At 45.1% G+C, this 19,977-nt stretch overlaps 1 pseudogene; it reads left to right on the plus strand.

The window, feature by feature from the left end:
* Positions 1 to 19,977, plus strand: part of LOC147098150 (scavenger receptor cysteine-rich domain-containing protein DMBT1-like) — a 53,560-nt pseudogene that overhangs the window by 19,052 nt on the left and 14,531 nt on the right.

The following is a 19,977-nucleotide window of genomic DNA, read 5'->3' on the forward strand; positions in this document are numbered from 1 at the left end:
GCACCAGCTGTTGACTGGGTTTTCCCTGCACCAGCTGTTGACTGGATTTTCACTGCACCAGCTATTGACTGGGGTTTCCCTGCACCAGCTATTGACTGGGTTTACCCTGCACCAGCTGTTGTCTGGGCTTTCACTGCACCAGCTGTGGAGTGGGTTTTCCCTGCACCAGCTGTTAACTGGGTTTTCACTGCTCCAGTTGTTGACTGGGTTTTCACTGCACCAGAAGTTTACTGGGTTGTCACTGCTCCAGCTGTTGACTGGGTTGTCACTGCTCCAGCTGTTGACTGGGTTTTCACTGCTCCAGCTGTTGACTGGGTTTTCACTGCACCAGCTGCGGAGTGGGTTTCCACTGCTCCAGCTGTTGACTCGGCTTTCCCTGCACAAGCTGTTGACTGGGCTTTCACTGCACCAGATATTGACTGGGTTTTCCCTGCACCAGCTGTTAACTGGGTTTTCACTGCTCCAGTTGTTGACTGGGTTTTCACTGCACCAGATGTTTACTGGGTTGTCACTGCTCCAGCTGTTGACTGGGTTGTCACTGCTCCAGCTGTTGACTGGGTTTTCACTGCTCCAGCTGTTGACTGGGTTTTCACTGCTCCAGATGTTGACTGGGTTTTCACTGCAACATCTATTGACTGGGTTTTCACTGCACCAGCTATTGACTGGGTTTGCACTGCTCCAGCTGTTGTCTGGGTTTTCACTGCTGCAGCTAGTGACTGGGTTTCCACTGCTCCAGATATTGACTGAGTTTTCACTGCTCCAGCTAGTAACTGGGTGAGCACTGCTCCAGCTGTTGACTGGGTTTTCACTGCTCCAGCTATTGACTGGGTTTTCACTGCTCCAGCTATTGACTGGGTTTTCACTGCTCCAGCTATTGACTGGGTTTTCACTGCTCCAGATATTGACTGGGTTTTCACTGCTCCAGCTGCTGACTGGGTTTTCACTGCTTCAGCTGTTGAGTGGGCAGTCACTGTTCGAGTGACAATTGTGGTCTTACCTCACCCTTTAATTAAAACGATAAAGTTAGAAATCACAGTAAGAATAATACAAATATGTTCTGCTTTTAACAATCTGTGGGGAAGCGATAATAAACGAGGGCTAGAAATTAATTATAGCTCAGGAGTTGGCGGTGGCATTAGCAAAGTTGGAGAATTAGCGGCAGGCACTAATGCTTTGGACTGCATGCAAAATTCGTGCTCTCTGTTCAAAGAAATGATTGGAGTCCTAAGTCAAGTCTTAAAACCCAAGCTCATTGGCGTTACATTCAAAGGGTGGGCTGTGCCTGGCAAGGTGACTAGAGTCGGGGACCTGCTCAATGGCGGAGGAGCGGGATGGATGGTGCGGTGCCTGTCTTGGGCCAACGTCCGGCTCGCGGTCAAGGCAATCAAGTCGGTGAAAGTGGCACTGGGCCCCGGCTCCACTAGGTGTATCGAGGCGGCTCGGGCACGTGGGGCGATCCCGTCTGAGCTTTCCCCCATTCGGACAGAATTCCTATTCGGCACCCAGCCCCGAAACTCCCCTCGGGAACCGGCACCTCACAACTTGAGCCATCTCGAGGAAATACAATCCATGCCTTTTCATTCCGCACAGAGGTGTTTCCTGTACGGGCTGCTCCTGCACACTCTCCACATTGCCATCTTCGCCTGACGTCCGGACATGCCTTGGCATGCTGTCTTGCCTGCTGGTGGAGGCGGAGGTCCCCAATGGAGGGCTCTCTACGCGGGAGTCCTCCCTTGTTCTATCAGGGACTTGGCCTGGAGGGTGTTGCACGGAGCAGTCCCCTGCAATTTGGTTTTAAATAGGTTCACGGACTCCCAGGCTGCCTGCATTTTCTGCGGCCTGGACGAGTCAATATTTCATGTTTACACGGAATGTGAGAGGTTGCAGCCCCTCTTTCATTACCTGAAGGGGCTGCTCCTCGATTTTTGTTTGCACTTCTGTCCCACGTTCTTGATCTACGGTCAGCTGGTGCGAAGTGGAGCAGGCAGGTTGGAGGACCTCCTCGTGGGTCTGCTCCTGGGCCTGGCTAAAAAAGCCATCAATTGGTCCAGGCAGCGGCCGGTCGAGGGGGTCGATCAGCCCGATTGCCTGCCTCTCTTCCGTGGCCATGTTTGCGCCAAGGTGGCCTTGGATATGGAGCACGCGGTGTCCGCCGGCAAGCTTGAGTACATCCGTGACCGGTGGGCACCGTGGGGACTGGAGTGCATATTATATTCGGACAACACAATTTTAATTTGGTTTGTTAAGGTTTATTTAAAGTTTGATTAATTTACAGGCAATTTGTTTTTGGTCCAATCAAAAGAGTACACTCAAAGAGTGGGCTGTGACTGGCAAGGTGACCAGAGTCGGGGACCTGCTCGATGGCAGAGGAGCGGGCAGGATGGCACTGGAGGAGCTGACGCGGCACCTGTCTTGGGCCAACGGCCGGCTCGTGGTCAAAGCCATCGAGTCGGTGAAAGTGGCACTGGGCCCCGGCTCCACTAGGTGTATCGAGTTGGCTCAAGCACGTGGGGTGATCCCGTCCGAGCTTTCCCCCGTTTGGACAGAATTCCTCATCGGCGCCCGGCCCTGAATCTCCCCTCAGGAACCGGCCGCCTCACAACTTGAGCCATCAGGAGGAAATACCCTCCGTGCCTTTTCATTCTGCACGGAGGTGTTTCCTGTATGGGCTGCTCCTGCACACTCTCCACTTTGCCATCTTCGCCTACCGTATAGACACGCCTTGTCATGCCATCTTGCAGTCCGGCGGAGGCGGAGGCCCCAAATGGAGGGCTCTCTATGCGGGAGTCCTCCCTTGTTCAATCGGGGACTTGGCCTGGAGGGTGTTGCACGGAGCAGTCCCGTGCAATATGGTTTTCAATAGGTTCATGGACTCCCAGGCTGCCTGCATTTTCTGCGGCCTGGAAGAATCCGTGTTTTATGTCTATGCAGAATTTGAGATGTTGCAGCCCGTCTTTCCCTACTTGAAGGGGCTGCTCCTCGATTTTTGGCTGCACTTCAGTTCCACGCTCTTGATCTACTGTCACCCGGCGCAGAGGGGAGCGGGCAGGTTGGAGGACCTCCTCGTGGGACTGTTCCTGGGCCTGGCTAAAAAAGCCATCATTTGGTCCAGGCAGCGGGCGGTCGAGGGGGTCTTTCAGCCAGATTGCCTGCCTCTCTTCCACGGCCATGTTTGCGCCTGGGTGGCCCTGGAGATGGAGCATGCGGTGTCCACCGGCACGCTTGAGGCTTTTCGCGACCGGTGGGCGGTGTGGGGACTGGAGTGCATTATCAATTTGAAGAACCAAATTTTATTTTGATTTGTTAAGTTTTCACAGAATCAGAGAATCACAGAAACCCCACAGTGCAGATAGAGGCCATTTCGGCCCATCGAGCCTGCACCGACACATATCCCACCCGATCCCCGTAACCCCTACACCAACACATATCCCAGCCTATCCCCGTAACCCCACGTATTTAATCCCCCTAACACGAAGGGTCAATTTATCATAGCCAATCAACCTAACCCACACATCTTTGGACTGTGGGAGGAAACCGGGGCACCCGGAGAAAACCCACGCAAACACGGGGAGAATGTGCAAACTCCACACAGACAGTCGCCCGAGGCCGGATTCGAACCCGGGTCCCTGGCGCTGTGTTATTTAAAGCTTTATTAATTTACAGTCAATTTGTTTAAGCACCCAATCAAAAGACTACACTCAAAGGGTTTACCAATACTGACTGCAGTCTAATCGCAAATCATCATTGTCACAGGCTATTTTCACTTCTTAAAGGGGAGGTTCATTGTTGCTGCAGCACCTCATTCTCAGCATTGCTGGCTGTGCAGCTGCCTCAGCAAGCAGAAACAGAACAAGGAGAAGTAGCCAAAGGACTGAACCAGGTGTGCTCATGTCAGATCCATGTCCCAGGGAGAGAGCCGCAGTTTCTCCAATGAAGAATTGGAGGCATTGCTTTTTGCTGTGGAGAGACGGAGGCTGGTGCTCTGCCCAGAAAGTGGCAGGAGGCCCTCATCACAAGTCTTGCATACCATGTGGAGGGAGGTAGCGGAATACATCTTGGGCAGTACTGTGGTCCCCAGAATCGACACACAGTGGAGGAAGAAATTTAACTACCTCACTCGGGTGGTCAGAGTGAACAAATGCTTCAACAAATGCAACAGAGCGCCATCGATTCCATAATCTTCACACACTGCCCAAAGTATCGGCGCCGTTGTGGGGGGAGGGGGTGGCGGGTGGGTTGATGGCGAGATTTGCCCCACCGCGCTGGAATCGCTGTGGCTCACCCCAGGGATAATGCTCTAGCAGGAGGTGATAAGGTATAGAATTTCTCCCCCTATAATTTTCACCGGATAATACAGAGATTACCCAGCGAGTTGGATATTTGCACACCTGGGGAACGACCTGATTGCAATGATTTTTGAACCTTCCAGAATTTCAACATCACAACAGTGTCCTCCGGTCAATCCAAATACTCCAGAGGCAGACGTAAGTTTACTTTTGATTACATTTGCTCTCTTTTTATTAACTATTTCCTGCAACAATCTAAGACATTACAGCGGCTCTGTTCCTTTCTAATTCTGAAACAGCTGAACCAGTGAACACTACTCACCTCCTGAAGCCCAAAGATTACAAGTTTTCCACAGCCCAGATACTGCTTTCTGTGACAGGAGCAGCGACCAATGCCCAACATTATGAACATGACAATATTTGAACCATTACATATAATCACTGTAGGGTTCCTCTACATAATAAACATTCTGCCAAGGAATTACGGAAAAACTGCACCGTTAGAAAGAGCAGGGATAATCAGCAATGTTCAAATATGTTATTATTTTTAATACCCAATTCACTTCCAGTAAAAGCAGCAGTAGAATCCAGCAATGATTGATTAATTTATTATATTTAATCCCATCTCAAATTCCACTAAAAAATATTTTTAAACAATTGATACTGTTGTTATACCTCAAGAAAGGAATATTAAACACAGCAGAGTTTCATTATTTAGTTAATTTAACAGTCAATGTATAACCCGGAAAAGCAAAACACAACCACTGAAGCGCTTGATTTTTAAGTATATATGGATAGCTAGCTGGCTATAGAAGAGAAAACAGAGTAGGGGTTAACTGTAGTTACTCAGTTTGGCAAATGGTGGGAAGAGGCGTTCCACAAGGAGCGGTGCTGCGACTTCAGTTGTTCACCATTTACATTAATGATTTGGAATCGGGAGCACAATTTTAAATTTGCAGAGGACACAAAATTATGCGTTATCTTAATGTTGTATAGAACTTTTGTGAGACCACACTTGGAGTACTGAGAACATTTCTGATCTCCATATTATAAAAAGGATATAGAGGCACTGGAGAAGGTGTAAACAAGATATACTAGATTGATCCCAGAACTGAGAGGTTATATCTATCAAGAAAGATTGAATAGACTGGCGCTCTTTTCTGTAGGCAAGAGAAGACTGAGGGGTGACCTGATAGAGGTCTTCAAGATTATGAAAATGTTTGATAGGGTAGAGGTAGAGGAGATGATTCCACTTTATGACTAAGACCAGAACTAGAGGCTATAAAAATAAGATAGTCACTAATAAATCCAAAAGGGAATTGAGAACAAACTTATTTACCCAGAGAGTGGTGAGTATTTGGAACTCGTTACCACAGGGAGTACTTGAGGTGAATATCATAGATTCAGTCAAGCAGAAGCTACATTAGCGCAGGAGGGAGAAAGGAATAGAAGGATATGTTGATGGGGTGAGGTGAGGAGTGGTGGGAGGAGCCTATTGTGGAGCATAAACACTGGTATGGGCCTGTTGGGCCGAATGGCCTGTTTCTGTGCTGTAAATAATTTATAACTTTGTAAGTATATTGAATCATCCCGTCACAATCGGTTAATAGAGCAATAAAAAACTTGCATCATTTAATTATTCTGTAGAGTTTCTCTCCGATGTCTAAAGGGGCAGAATTAATTATTGTTTAATCAGTTATAGACAACCTCACATCCCAGGAAATGAGCAGTTTGGAATTGGCCGTTCATTATATACATCGGCCGATTTCACATTTCATTGACTTCAGTACAAAAGGAAAATCAGGCGAAGTGAAAATTTGCCTTTCAGTTCCATGTTGCCCGGATCACGCCATCGCCCAAAGTTAAAATGATTCCATGGTGATCTTTCTTGGTTTAAATCTGAGCATGTGCTTCATCAATTTCAGATAATGTTCATGGGACAGAAACAAACTGAACCATCTCTGACGAATTAATTCCAAGTTTGCAGATCCAATTTTTACATTTGTGCAATAATGTGAAATCGGCAACAGCAATTATGCTCCCCATTTTACGTGTCTCCGGATTTTTATTTCTATAGACATCAATGGATATAAAAATAAGGGGAGATGTAAAATGAGCTGCAGATTCACTATCACAGATTTATATCATCAAGCCAAGTCAATATTCCCCTAAATCACTGAAATTAGAATAGAGAAGTGTGTGTGAAGAAAAGAATGTTATTTCAACCGGGTTTCAGTCAGCCTAATACAAACTGACAATACTCCACCTGTTGGGAGTTGGACTTGATAAAAAGAAAGAAATTCCTGGATTTATATAGCGCCTTTCACGACCACTGGACGCTCCAAAGCGCTTTACATTTCAAGGTGGAGTAACTGTTGTAATGTGGGAAACGCGGCAGCCAGTTTGCGCCCAACGATGACCACGAACAGCAATGTGATAATGACTAGATAATCTACTTTTGTTATGTTAGTTGAGGGATAAATGTTGGCCAGGACACCGGGGATAACTCCCCTGCTCTTCTTCGAAATAGTGTCAGGCGATCTTTTACATCCACCTGACCAGACGGTCTCTCGGTTTAACATCTCATCCACAAGAGAGCTGCACCACCGACAGTGCAGCTCTCGCTCAGCACTTCATTGGAGTGTCAGCCTAGCTGTATGTGCTCATGTCCCTGGAGTGGGACTATGAACCCCCAACCTCCGACTCAGAGGCGAGTGTGCTACCAACTGAGCCACAGGTGAAACTGATGACAAATATAAGGCCCAAAGCTTCAGAGAAGCGAGGAATGTGTGTGTGCAGCTTGACGTGGTAATTCAAGAGAACCTGCCACAAGGCATGCAAAATGGATGCGCGGCGGCCTGGGGGAGCGCGCCATAATATAATCAAGTGGATTGTTACCTGCGATTTTGAACTACGTAAGGCCAGGAACATGGAATGTTGCTTAAACTGATTCACTGCAAAGGACCTACGAAGGGGTTTATTCAAATTATTTTGAGGTAGCGGAGTTGGGCAGCAACACGTGGGCAATTACAGTGCCTTTAGGTAAATGATGCTGGTCATAGAGTAAACACAAACCTAGGTTCAGAAGAAATAGAACCATGAACAATGATGATGATAAATACAACAACCAGTGATTCAGAAGTGAAATAGACAAAGAAAGGTAGAAATTGATCTTAGGCAGGAGCCTAAAATGCGCAAGAGCGACCGTGCCCCGCTTTACACTCCGCCCGATGTTATTTTCCAATGAAGTGGCCCGTTTTGTGCTTCCACCCAAGAACAATTTCACCTCCAATAATTGTGAAAAAAAGAATCTAACGTAATTCAAAACTTTGTAAAAAGGCGGGCACAGAGATTATCAGGAACATGGAATTGAGCGGCGCAGATCCACAAAAGATAACAATGAGAAGTTCAGAAATGTAACATAAAGGCTGAGAAGACGCTAATATGGTCAAAAGGATGGATTGGTGATTATAAAGTAGATGATACACTAAACGATGACCTCCCCAAGCCCCAGTAATTGTTCAGTAACAATGCAATTATTTACCTATTTCGGCAAACAACCCGCAGCTTTGAGAAAAGCATAGGTGCTCAAAACTAACAATGACCCAGGACTGGATGGTGTTTATCCACGGGAGAGAAAGAGGACACGGATCAATATTGCGAGTGGTGACCGTCATTATGAGGCATTTGGGAAGCTCCAGGATGCCGGGAGCGAAAGTGATCCGAGCCAGCAGGATTAGAATGATTGTTCGGTTAAACAGTAAATGAGCACTGGCAGGCCTCCACAGAGGAGGTAGTTCGAGTACAGACTAGACACGTACCTATGAGGGAAAAAGGAAGGGCATCCAAGACTAGAGCTCCCTGGATGACTAACGATAGAGATTACAATGAAACAGAAAAAGGAGGCTTGTGATAGCTGACAGGTTCATAATTTAGTAGAGAGCAAAGCTGAATACAAAAAGTACAGGGAGAACTGAAAAAGGAACTTAGGGAGTCAAAGTGAGCACATCAGTATAGATTAGTGGGTAACATACAAGTTAACATAAAATAATTTTCTAAACATATAAATAGTAAAATAGTATTCAAATGAAGCATGGGCCCAATTACGCATCAAAATAAAATCTTCTTGTAGAGGCAGAGGGCATGGCTTAGGTAATAACTGAGTAGCTTGCATCTGGCTTCACTAAATAAGAGGATGCCACCAATGTCACAGTGAAGGAGGAGGTACTAGAGCAATTGAATAGGATAAAAATAAAGAGGATGCATTAAAATGTTGGCAGTGCTCAAAGTAGATAAGTCACCGGGCCTGAATGTGATGTAAGGCTGGAAATTGAGGAAGCTCCGACCCCAATCTTCCAATCCTGCTTAGATATGGGAGTGGGGTCAGAGGACTGGACGATAGAAAATACTATACTCCTCTTCAAAAAGGACTGAGGGATAAGCGCGACAACTCAAGCCAGTCAACCTAATGCTGGTGGAGGGGAGTGTTTTAGAGACAATAATCCACAACACAGTGAATTTGCACTGGGGAAAATATGAGTTAATGAATGAAAGTCTGTATGGATTTGTTAACATAGAAACATAGAAGATAGGAGCAGGAGTAGGCCATTCGGCCCCTCGAGCTTGCTCCGTCATTCAATGCGATCATGGCTGATCATCCAAATTCAGTACCCTGTCCCTGCTTTCTCCCCATATCCCTTGATCCCTTTAGCCTTAAGATATATATCCAACTCCTTCTTGAATATATTTAATGAATTGGCCTCCACCGCCTTCTGTGGAGGAGAATTCCACAGGTTCACAACTTTCAGGGTAAATAAATTCCTCCTCATTTCTGTACTAAATGGCTTACCCCTTTTCTTTAGACTGTGACCCCTGGTTCTGGACTCCCCGACCATCGGGAACATCCTTCCTGCAGCTCGTCTGTCCAGTCCTGTCAGAATTTTATAAGTTTCAATGAGGTCCCCCCTCATTCTTCTAAACTCCAGCGAGTATAAGCCCAATCGACCCAATCTCTCCTCAAAGTCATTCCTGCCATCGCAGGTATCAGCCTGGTGAATCTTTGCTGAACACCTTGCATGGCAAGAAGATCCTTCCTGAGATAAGGCGACCAAAACTGTACACAATACTCAAGTTGTGTGGTCTCACCAAGGCCCTGTACAACTGAAGCAAGACATCCTTGTTCCTGTACTCAAACCCTCTCGCTACGAAGGCCAACATACCATTTGCCTTCTTAACCGCCTGCTGCACCTGCATGCTTCCCTTCAGAGACTGGTGCACAAGGACACCCAGGACTCCTTACACTTCCCCCTCTCCCAATCCATTGCCATTCAGATAATAATCTGCCTTCCTGTTTTTGACACAAAAGTGGATAACCTCGCATTTATCCACGTTATATTGCATCTGCCATGATGCTGCCCAATCACACAACCTGTCCAAATCATCCTGGCATTCCTCGGCTTCCTCTTCACAGGACACACGCCCACCAAGCTTTGTGTCGTCTGCAAACTTGAGGATATTACATCTAGTTCCCTTGTCTAGATCATTAATATATGTTATGAATAGCTGGGGTCCAAGGACCGATCCTACGGTATCCCACCAGTCACTGCCTGCCACTCGGAATAAGACCCGTTTTTTACAAATGTTTGCTTTCTGTCTGCCAACCAGTTCTCTATCCAAGTCAATACCTTTCCCCCAATCCCATGTGCCTTAACTTTACACGCTAATCTCTTATGCGGGACCTTATCGAAAGCCTTTTGAAAGTCCAAATACACCACATCCACTGGTTCTCCCTTATCTATTTTACCAGTTACATCCTCAAAAAATTCCAGTAGACTAGTCAAGCACGATTTACTTTTTGTAAATCCATGTTGACTTTGCGCGATCCTGTCACTGTTTTCCAAGTGCACTGTTATTACATCTTTAACATGTACTCTAGCATTTTCCCCACTACGGATGTCAGGCTTACTGGTCTGTAATTCCCCGTTTTCTCTCTACCACCGTTTCTGAATAGTGGGCTAACATTAGTTACCCTCCAATCCATGGGTACTCTTCCAGATTCCATCGAATGTTGTTAAAGTAAAATCGTATTTGACTAACCAGATTGAAATCTTTGATGAATTACCAGAGAGAGTTGATGATGGTATTCTGGTTGTTGTTTTGTATATGGACATTCTATAGGCGTTTCATAAAATACCACATAAAAATTAAATAGACTTGTTCGCAAAATTGAAGCCCAAGGAATTAAAGGGGTAGTGGATGCGTGGATATGAAATTGGCTAATGGACAAAAACAGAGAGTGGTGTTAAATGAATGTTTTTCATACTGGAGGGAAGTGTGCAGTGGTGTCCCCCACGGGTCGGTTTGGGACAACTGCTCTTTTTGAAATATATTAATGACCTCGATTGTGTATAGAGGGCATAATTTCAAAGCTTGTAGATGATATAATACTTGGAAATGCAGTAACCAGTGAGAGCGAGAGCAACAGATTTCAGGAGGACATAGACAGACTGGTGAAATGGGTAGACACATGGCAGATGAAATGTACCGCAGAGCACTGTGAAATTATTCATTTTAGTAGGAACAATGAGGAGAGGCAATATAAACAAAATGGTTCAATTGTAAAGGTGATGCAGAAAGAGAAAGACCTAGGGGTTTATGCACGCAAGACATTTAAGGTGGCAGATCAAGTTGAGAATGTTGTTAAGAAGGCAGCGGGGATCCCTGGGATTAAAAGTAGAGGCAATGACATTATGCTAATCCTTTATAAAAAAAACTGAATAGGCCCCAGCTGGAGTATTTTGGCCAATTCTGAGCACCACATTTTAGTTATTATGTCGAGGCCTTAGAGAGTGTGGAGAGGAGATTGACCTCAATGGTACTAGGGCGAAAGACTTCAGTTACTGGCAGAGACTAGAGAAATTGAAGGTGTTCTCCTTAGAGCAGTGAAGATTAAGGGAGATTTCATAGAGGTGTTCACAATTATGAAGGTATTGATGAAGTAAATAAACGTAATCTGTTTCCAGTGGCAAGAGATTTGGTGACTATAGGACACAGAATTAAGTTAATTGGCAAAATAATCAGAGCCGACATCAGAAAAACTGTTTCTGCAGCGAGTTGTTTAGATGTGGAATGCACTGCTGGAAAGGGTGGTGGAGGAAGAGTCCATAATATCTTCCAAAAGGGCATTGGGTAAATAATTGAAGTGGAAAAATGTGCAGGGCTATGGAGAAAGAGCTGGGGAGTGGTTCGAAATGGCTCTATCTTTCAAAGAGGTGGCACAGGCACGATGGCCGAATGATGTCATTCAGTACTGTATCATTCTATGTTTATATAAATGTAGGTGAGGTGTAGTGGATTTTTTTGAGGAGGTCCCTGAGAAGGAGGACAGCTTTGGATGTTCCTATATGGTCTTCCAGAAAACATTAGATAAGGCTTCGGACAAGAGATTATTCGCATAAATAAATGTGTCCGATATTGAAGATGAAGTTGTAATGAATTAGAATGGATAAAGGATTGATTAACAGACAGAAAACAGAGAGTAGGGAAAAATTGGTTATTTTCAGATTGGGAGTTTGTAACTAGTGGGGTGCCGCTAGGATTAATGTTTGTGCCTCAGCTATTCACAATCTGTATTAATAACTTGGATGAAGGGACCGAGTGCAATGTGTCCAAGTTTGCTGACGATAGATAGCTAGGTGGGAAAGTAAACTGTGAGGAGGACGCATAGAGCGTGCAAAGGGACATAGACTGGTTAAGTGAGTGGGCAACAAAGTGGCAGATGTGGTATAATGTGCGGAAATCGGAGGCAATTCACTTTGGTAGGAAGAATAAAAAAACAGAATATTGTTCAGTGAGATTTATGTGTCCTAGTGCAAGACCCACAGTGCGTTAGCATGCAGGTACAGCAAGCAATTAGGAAAACAAATAGCTTCATCGCTATAGGGTTAGAGTACACATTTAAGGAAGTCTTGCTGCAATTATACAGGGCTTTGGTGAGATCAGGCGTGGAGTACTGTGCACAGTTTTGATCTCCATAGCCATGGAAGGATATACTTGCCTTAGAGGTGGTGCAACGAAGATTCACTAGTTTGATTCCTGGGAAGAGTGGGTTGTCCTATGAGGAGAGATTGATTAGATTGGGTCTATAGTCTCTGGAGTTTAGAAGATTGAGAAGTGATCTCATTGAAATATATAAAGTACTGAGGGGTATGACAGGATAGATGCTGAGACATTGTTGCACCTGTATGGAGAATCTAGAACGAGAGGGCATAGTCTCAGGATAAGAGGTCGGTATTTTAAGACTGAGATGAGGAGGAATTTCTTCACTCAGAAGGTAATGAATATTTAGAATTCTCTTCCCTAAAGAGCATATTCAAGGCTGAGAGAGATAGAATTTTGGAATCTAGATGTATAAAGGGATATGGAGATAGAACAAGAAAGTGACGTTGAGGTGGATGATCAGCCATGATCTTATTGAATGGCGGAACTGGCTCGAGGGGCCGTATGGCCTACTCCTGCTCATAATTCTTATGTTCTTTTGGGTTGGAAATTGTTTTAGAGGTAGGACACAGGGATTACGGATAAAGGGAGTAGCTCTGATTAGCGGGTTAAGACAAGTTTTGCTCTTTACGGAACTGTACTGGGGCCTTAACTTTTTACCTACATATTTAGTGATGACTTAAATGAAGGAATGGAGAGTAGTATGACCAAGCTTGCAGGTGACACTAAGTTAGCAGGTGCACAAGTTGTACAGGTGGGATCAGAAAGTTACAACAGGGCACAAATAGATCAAGTGAGTGACCGAGTCTGTGGCAGGTGCTGTTCAATGTGGGCAAGTGTGAAGTCATCCAAGAAAGACCAATCAAAATATATTCTTAATGGTGAGAGAACAGGAGCTGTGGGGAAGCAAATGGGTTTGGGTGCCCAGACAATAAAGCTAGTGCACAGGTGCAAGAAGAAGTAAAAAAGGCGAATGAAATGCCAGCCTTCATATCAAGGAGGCAGGAATACAATTGAGAGGAAGTGATGCTTCATTGTTAGTCAGACCCCATCTGGAGTGTTGTGTTCAGTCATGGAAGGATATAGTGTTCCTGGAGAGGGTGCAACGAAGATTCGCCAGAGCGATACCAGGGCTAAAAGGTTTAAATTATGTGGACAGTTTCATAAATCTGGTCTGTATTCCCTTGAGGTTAGAGGTTGAGGGGTTATGTATTTGAGATGGTTAAAATGATAAAAGGATCGATGAGTAGATATGCAGAAAATATCTCCTCTGGTGTGGGAATCCAGCACAAAGAGCACATTCTTAAGGTTGGAGCTCGGTTATTCAGGAGAGAAATCATAAATCTGGAATTCCCTCCCCAAAAGGCAGTTGTGAATTTCAAGACAGAGATTAATAGATTTTTCTTAAGTAAGGGAATCAAGGGATATGGAGCAAAGTAGGAAAAGTGGAGTTGAGGTGCAGATCAGATCAGCCATGATGGATGAACAAACTCACGGGGCTGAATAGTCGACTCCTGTCCCTATATTACAGGTAGTCGTAACAGCAGTAGCGGCAGTAATAGTAGCGGTAAGAACAGCAGCAGTACTGATACTGAAGCTAATAGTTGTAGCAGCAGTAAGAGCATTAGCAGTATTAATAGTAATGGTAGCAGAAGCAACAGTAGCAGTAATAGTGTACAAGTAATACTAGCAGTAGTGGTGGGATTAGCAGTAGTTGTAATGGTGGCAGAAGTTCCATAGAAGTAGTAATGGTGGGAGTAGTAATGGTGGGAGTAGTAATAGTTATTGTTGTTGAGCTGGAACCAGATGCGATGTGAATCCACCTTAAAGTGTTTTCCATTGTGACTCTGATAATTAACACGTTATTCGTTTTTAATAATATAATAATATTACTTGGTATTGTTATAATTAACATTTAGGTCACAGAGATCTCAGGCTGGTATCCGGGGACACCGGGTGCTCCGGCCGGGTGGAAGTGCTACACGGAGACCAGTGGGGGACGCTGTGTGATGTTTACTTTGGTTTAGAAGACGCCAGCGTGGTCTGTGAGCACCTTCAGTGCGGGGCAGTCACCGCAACCCCGGGAGCAGCTCACTTTGGGGAGGGAACCGGCCTAGTGTGGAAGGAGAACTACAGTTGCCAGGGGAACGAGTCCCGATTGTGGGATTGTCCGGTTTCATCCTGGGATCAGTTTCGCTGCTCACATGGAAATGACACCAGTGTCATCTGCTCGGGTGAGTCCACTCAGTGTATTGAACTGAAATACACCAACTGTAGATGTTTCCATTGCCACTGAGCGAGTGTTTGTCGATCGATTTCTCGCAAGTGAGTTAGTAATGAACCAAAGGGCTTCAATGCAGCACAAGTGTAATCAATGACTGCCTCGTCTTCCGGTGTTTATCTCTGTCCGGGTGATTCCAGAGCATTACCCAGAATTCAGCAGAATTGGCTAAAACGTTCAAACAACGACAGTGGCGACACTGCTATAGAATGGTCAATCTGCATTTGTATTGAAACCACAATAAATGCTACCAGTTAAAATATGAATCAACACTATAAAATGATGAGGGTGTTCCATACGATAGATGTAGATAAGATGTTTCCACTAGTTTGGATGACCAAAACTAGGGGACATCAATGTAAGTTTGACACTAATGAAGTCAGTAAGTAATTCAGGAGAAAACTCTTTATTTAGAGAGTGGTGTGAACGTGGAACTAGCTACCAGAATGAATAGTTGAGGGGAGCAGCATAGATGCATTTAAGAGGAAGCTAGATAAGTGCAGGAGAGACAAAGGAATGGATGGATTTGCTAATGGGGTTAGATCAAGTAAGGAGGGGGTATTCCTATGGAGCATAAACACCGGCAGAGACCTGTTGGGCCGAATGGGCTGTTCCTGTGCTGTAAATAAATTATAATACTTGAAACCATTCTAAATGCTACCAGTTTAAAATATTAATCTATATGCGATTCCCCGTAGAGATCAGTTGTATTGTCATTGAAAACGCCAAGTGTTAATATATTGCTCGATAAATAGTATGAGGTGATTTTAATATTCAATACACTGAGTGCAATATAATTACTAGTGATTGAAATACCTCAGGTTATATATCAGTGTGCTGGACCTCTGATTATTTCACGGGACCTCACAGTTCTCCCGGTGTCCTGGGTCACACTGATCGCTCACCAGCGCCGCCATCTGGTCCGTTATGTCAGTGCTGTTTTCAGGGCAAATTCGCTTCAGCGTTTCACACATTGGCACATGGGAACACTGGAGACAGGTGGAGGCCCATCAACCCGTCGGCCGGTCCCCCAGTGCCTATAAAGCAGAACTACTTCACTGGCTGCGAAGCGGTTTGGGACGTCCTGCAGTTTTGAAAGGCTTTACCAATTTAAATTTCTGTCTGTTTCATTCCGTATTGAATAAGATAAACTTTGAGCAGCTAGAACCCATTTCAAACCCGTGCTCCTGCCTTTGATCACAGCTCATATCAATAGCCGGCCTGGGCCGCCCGCCCCCAATTTGTTTTTAGCCGCTTTCCCCAGATTAGCCTCCAGAAGCAGCTCGACATCTCTCTAAAATCAATTAACCGAGAAAAGGTAATGGCGGAGAGGATCTGCCTACAAGCCTTGTGGGTAATTATTACAGAAATGTAATCATTAAAATTAATAATATTATGGGATATTTTGGCTCAGTTTAACCGTTGCTCTCAATGTGTTTCTTTTTGTAGATGAAGGTTGGCCGCCGAGACTGACTAACGGGGAAGCCGCTGTGACGGGCGAGTGGAGATTTACTACAACGGCAGCTGGGGGAGAGTGCGGGACAACCTCTGGGACCTAAATGATGCCAACGTGGTCTGCAGACACCTGGGCTGCGGCTCTGCAATAGCCGCTTATAACTCTTCAAAGTACGGAGAGAGTGAAGGGCCCGTGTGGGTGAATGATGTCCAGTGTGAAGGAAACGAGTCTCAGCTCCGGAACTGCAGCTCATTCACATTGAATCCATCTCTCAATGACAGCATCGGCGTAGGGGTCCTGTGTTCAGGTGAACAAATGGTTCTATTTTACAGAACCATAAAGGGGAATATCTAATCTGCTGAGAACTGTTTTAATACAGGTCACATATTCCTCTTTGTCTCTCCAACCACTTATTTAACTCAGGGGGTGACAGCAAAGCTAGAGCACACCGGCAGAACTGAAAAATAACAAGAACTTGCATTTATATGGCGCCTTTAACGAAAGATAAACGTCGTAAGATGATTCACAAGGAGAAAACTGACATAGAGTGAAAGCCCAAGGTTATAGGACAGGCGACTAAAAGCCTGGCCATTTGGGTCGGTTTCAAGAGCTGGTATTAAACCAGGAGAGGCGGCAGGTTTAGGGAAGGAATTCCTGATCTTGGGACCGAGACGGCGAAATCCACGGCCGCCAATTGTGGGCGAAGGAAGTCGGTGATGCACAAGAGGCCACATTTGGAGAAGAGTAGAGTTCCCTAAATGATTAGGGATGGAGGCGGTTACAGTGATAGCAGGGGGGGGTCGAATCAATGAAGATATTTGAACCTGAGGATGGTAATTTAAAACTACAGGTTTTGGCGGACAGGAAGCCAATGGAGACCAGTGAGCAGAGGGAAGCTGGTGAGTGTGACTTGGTGCGGGTCAGGATATCAGGAGTTTTCGGTTGAGCTGAAGGTTATGGAGGGCGCAGGATGGGAGGACGGCGTTTCAGCAGCACATGGGCTGAGGCAGGGACGGAGGTGAGCGATGATACAGAGGTGGAAGTTGGCGGTCTTTGTGACGGAGAGCACGTGGGATAGGAAGTTCAGCTCGGCTGTCAAATGCGCGCTGAGTTTGCAAATCAGTTCCTTTGTGCAGCATATAAGTGTAGACAGATGTGCTGGAGATTCACTGGTGTAAGTTTCATTACGCTGTGTATAAGTGTGGACAGATGTTCTTCAGATGTACTTGTGTAAGTTGCATAATGCAGTGTGTAAATTTGGACATATATTCTGGTTACGGACTGATGTCAGTTCCAACATGTTGTATTTACGTGTAGACAGATTTTGTGGGCTTGTACTTCCGTACGTTGCATTCTGCCGTATGCAATGAGCAGCGGAAATGATAAATAAAGCTCTGGATAAGAATGTAAGCTAGTAAGACGGGTGGGGGGGAGGAATCAGGTGAAATTAACATAGGCCTGAAGATAAAATAAATAGGAGATGTGAGTAAATGTCAGACCAAGGTAATGAAAACTGGATACATTAACGGTTAGGGAGCAGATACACTTATAGAGCAGAAATATAAATTGATTGTTAAAAATAAAGTGAGTGGAACAACTAATAAAAACAAGTTAAATTGGCTGTAGAACAATGTGCACAACATTCGAAACCAATCGGGAGAACTGGAGGAAATAAATCTAACGATGGAGAAATGAATAGAATGTTATGCTGAAAGGATTAGAGGAAGTGGGGAGGGAGGAGGCACGTGTGGACCATAATGCCGGGTTGGATATTTGGGCCGAATGGCCTGACTCTGTGCTGTACATTCTATATAATTCTACGTAAGATGTAAGTGCAGAGAGATGTTCCGGGATATAAAATCATGTACCTGTCACAGACACATAAAAAGCACTTTTTTATTAAACTGCAGAAGCAGCAATGTTTGGATTGAGTGATTAGATAAATGTATATTGGAAGTATAATCCTCCTGCATTGTTCTCTAACAGGACACGTGCAGTTAAGGTTCTCCGGCGGTGGAATTCCATGTGCTGGGCGAGTGGAGGTTTATTACAGTGGGACCTGGGGCTCAGTTTGTGACGATTCCTGGGACCTGGCCGACGCTGATGTGGTTTGCAAACAGCTGGATTGCGGAAATGCGGTGGAAATGGAACTTCCTGCTGCTTGTGGACCAGGCTCAGGCCCGGTTTGGTTGGATGAACTGCGCTGTTCGGGTAACGAATCGTTTCTCTGGGAATGTCCCTCAGCACCGTGGGGAAACCACGACTGTGCTCATAAAGAAGATGTGAGGGTGGTGTGTTCAGGTAAGGGCGCTTTCTATCTGCTCATTTTCTGCAGGGTTATATGCGAGGCTTTACTCGGGAGTGTTTACATAGAATCTACAGCACAGAAACCGGCCATTTGACCCAACTGGTGTGTGTGATGTTTATGTTCCGCACGTGCCTCGTCACTCCGTACTTCATCTAACTCTATCTGCACATCCTTCTGTTCATTTCTCCCTCGTGTACTTATCTAGCTTCACCTAAAGGCATCTACGCTATTCGCCTCAACTACGCTATGTGGTAGCAAGTTCCACATTCTAACCACACTCTGGGTAATGAGCTTTCTCCTGAATTCCCTGTTGGATTTATTAGTGACTATTTTACATTTATTGCACCTAGTTTTGGACTCCCCACAATTGGAAACATATTATCTATGTCTACCCTATCTATTCCCTTCATAATTTTAAAGATCTCTATCGAGACAGCCTTCAGCCTTCTCTTTTCTAGAGAAAAGAGCCACAACCTGTTCAGCCTTATTTGATAATTCTAACCTTTGAGTTCTGGCTTTATTCTTGTAAATCATTTTTTGCACTTTCTCCCGTGCGTGTATATCCTTTTTGTAATATGTTGAACGGCATTAACTACAGCCCCAACTTGGTGACCTCCATAAATTTTTAAATTGTACTTCCAAATCCCAAGTCCAAATCGTTTATGTAAATGATGAACAGCAGCAGACCCTGCACCGATCCCTGTGGAACACCAATTCTGAGCTTCCACCAGTCTGAATAACTACCTTTAACCGCAACTCTTTATTTTCTGCTTTGTAGCCAGCTGGCTATCTATTCTGCTACTTGTCCTCTGACTCCACATCGTCTGACGTCAGTCATGATTCTAAGAAGTGTTAACTTATGGAAGGCCATTTTAAAATCCATGTATATTACATCTACCACATTAACCTTGTGTACATTTTCTGCAACTTCTTCAAATAATTCAAGTAGTTTGGTAGAGCATGAACTTCTCTTTGAAATCAAGTTTGCAGACGACACACAGCTAGCTGGGCGTGTGTGCTGTGAGGAGGATGCCGAGAAACTCCAGTATGATTTGGACAGGTTGGGTGATTGGGCAGATGCAGTATAATGTGGATAAATGCGAGGTTATCCACTTTGGTGGCAAAAACAGGAAGGCAGATTATTATCTGACGGGCAATCGATTGGGAGAAGGAGAAGTGCAACGAGGCCTGGGTGTCCTTGTGCACCGGTCGCTGAAGGTAAGCATGCAGGTGCAGCAGGTGGTTAAGGAGGCAAATGGTATGTTGGCCTTCGTAGCGAGAGAGCTTGAGTACAGGAGCAATGATGTCTTGCTGTAGTTGTACAGGGACATGGTGAGACCCCACCTTGAATATTGTGTGCAGTTTTGGTCGCCTTATCTGAGGAAGGATGTTCTTGCCATGGAGGGAGTGCAGCGAAGATTCACCAGACTGATACCTGGGATGGCAGGAATGACGTATGAGGAGAGATTGCGTCGATTGAGCTTATACTCGCTGGTGTTTAGCAGACTGAGAGGGGATCTCATTGAAGCTTATAAAATTCTAACAGGACTAGGTAGACTAGATGCAGGAAGGATGTTCCGGATGGCGGGAGAGTCCAGAACCAGGGGTCACAATCTAAAGATAAGGGAAAAGCCATTTAGGACAGAGA

This window comes from Somniosus microcephalus, chromosome 30 (genome assembly GCF_052327205.1).
Source record: "Somniosus microcephalus isolate GS21.2 chromosome 30, FLI_Smic_1.0, whole genome shotgun sequence".
NCBI lineage: Eukaryota > Metazoa > Chordata > Chondrichthyes > Squaliformes > Somniosidae > Somniosus > Somniosus microcephalus.